The 2216-nt window shown below is 45.0% G+C and overlaps 1 protein-coding gene across 1 annotated transcript in view; it reads left to right on the top strand.

Annotated features, from left to right (window-relative positions):
- Smyd5 (SMYD family member 5) overlaps positions 1–2216 on the top strand; it is a 14586-nt gene that overhangs the window by 1102 nt on the left and 11268 nt on the right. The window lies entirely within an intron of this gene.

The following is a 2216-nucleotide window of genomic DNA, read 5'->3' on the forward strand; positions in this document are numbered from 1 at the left end:
TGAGTTCAAGGCCAGCCTGGTCTACAGAGTGAGTTCCAGGACAGCCAGGGATACAAAGAGAAACCCTGTCTCCAAACAGACAAACCCAAGGAGTTGATCAATAAGAGTTTTGGGGTGGGGGGGGGGCACACTTCACTCAACCAAATCCTTCTGTATGGCTCCTTTATGTTGTATCTTCTCAGTCCTGAGAGCAAAGGTCTCTGCTGGCTTCTCTGCTGGCTTCTCTGCTGCAGACAGGCTTTTGTTCTCTCTGGCACTGTTTTCTCACTAGGTGCCTTTGCCAGTTGATATATGCAGAATGCTATGGTTTTGACTTCATTTGCATTCCCCTGGGTAAAAGTCAGGTTAAATAATCATAATAACAACGTGCATATCCTTGGTCCTTGACCCAAGATGTTATCATTTGCTGTCAGCATCTCCATATCTGTCCAGGTTCCCATTTTAAGTTTCTCTTATCTTTCTGTTCCATAGGCATTGAGAGCAAGTACTCCTATCTGTCCATGGGTAGGAAGCTAGCTTGCTGGTCTCCTTTGTGTCCTTAGCTGCTCACATCCCAGAGCTGGTCCATCTGGGGGCCATGTTTGAGGTGTCTCAGATCAGTAATCCCTTTCATCACCTTTTTAGTCACCGTACTCCTCCCCTACCTTGGCCCAAACTCCTTTCTTCACTTCCTCCTCATTTTTTACTTCCACCAGTCCCTTTGCCCAGTTCTGTCCTAGCCCTCTCTCAAGACCCCAGCTAGTGACTAGGCCTAGTGGCCCTGGCCTGTATTCCAACAACTCAGGAGACTGAGGTAAGAGGATTCTTGTGAGTTCCAGGCCAGCCTGGGGTACAGAGTAAAATCCTGTCTCAAAAACAAACCAAACAACTCCAGCTGGTCACAGTCCTCTGCCTGTCCCTAGGAGAATCACTTTCCCATGTGGACTTAGGGCCAGGTGGCTTACTGAGGGCTGTGGCAGCTACAGTCATCTTTGGTTTGTAGTTTTTCTTTCCTTTTGTGCTGTCTTCCTCAGGTTACCATAGAACACTCATGCCTGGCTTAGACTGAAATGAGAAGTACTCATTCTTTGAGTGTTTTAGAGAACTATCGCCTGAAGTGTGATGTGAGGCAAGAGGGAGGGTAACTTCCGGCACTCTGGTCTGCTTTATTTTGTTTGTTTTTTATTTTTCGAGACAGGGTTTCTCTGTATAGCCCTGGCTGTCCTGGAACTCACTCTGTAGACCAGGCTGGCCTTGAACTCAGAAATCCGCCTGCCTCTGCCTCCCNAGTGCTGGGATTAAAGGNGTGCGCCACCACTGCCCGACTCTGTTCTGCTTCTGTGGATGTTAGAAGGAATGCTTTTTAGATATCTGTGAATTGTTATGCCAGGGACCAATCAGTGGAGATGGAATCTAATGAGGTCTAGTCGGTGCCAGTTGGAATGTTATACTTCTTTCTGTACACTAGCTAAAGCCCAGCATGGCTCACTAATTTGGGCTTGCTTTCTTTTAAATTATTTTGATGTATTTGTCAAAACAGTTATTAATGGAAGCTCGTGCACTTTAAAGTATTATTACTTGTGTGTATGATATGTGTGTCTCTGGACATGGATGCGTGTTTGCGCCACATCATACATGTGGAGCTCAGAGGACAACTTCTAGAAGCTGGTTCTCTGTTCTCAAAGTGAGATCTGGAGATGGAACTCAGATCATCAGGCTTGATGCAGAAAAGCATTTCACCCACTGAGCCATCTGGCTGGTCTAATAAAGACTGCTAACTATACTGTACTGTCTAAGAGTTTTGTATATTCCCCTAAAGTTTGTCTTCCCTCCCTTTCTCCCTTCTCTGTCTTTTTCTTCCATCTACTGTGAAACTTATATCAGCAGTTCTCAGCCTATGTGTTGTGACCTTTGGGGGTGGAATGACCTTTTCACCTTAGGGGTCACCTAAGACCATGGGAAAATCCAGATACTTTACAATATAAAGGTAGCAAAATTACAGTTAAGAAGTAGCAACGAAAATAATTTTATGGCTGGGGGTCCCCACAACATAAGGAACTGTATTAAGGGTTCACTGTATTAGGAATATTGAGAACCACTGCATTATGTAGCTCAAGTTAGCCTTGAACTTAAGGTAGTCAGTCCTCTTACATCAGCCTCCCGGATTCTGAGACAACCGGTGTGAGCCACCGTGCCTAACCTTGCATGATTCTTTTTTTTTTTTTTAAAGATTTATT

This window comes from Mus caroli, chromosome 6, assembly GCF_900094665.2.
Source record: "Mus caroli chromosome 6, CAROLI_EIJ_v1.1, whole genome shotgun sequence".
Lineage (NCBI taxonomy): Eukaryota > Metazoa > Chordata > Mammalia > Rodentia > Muridae > Mus > Mus caroli.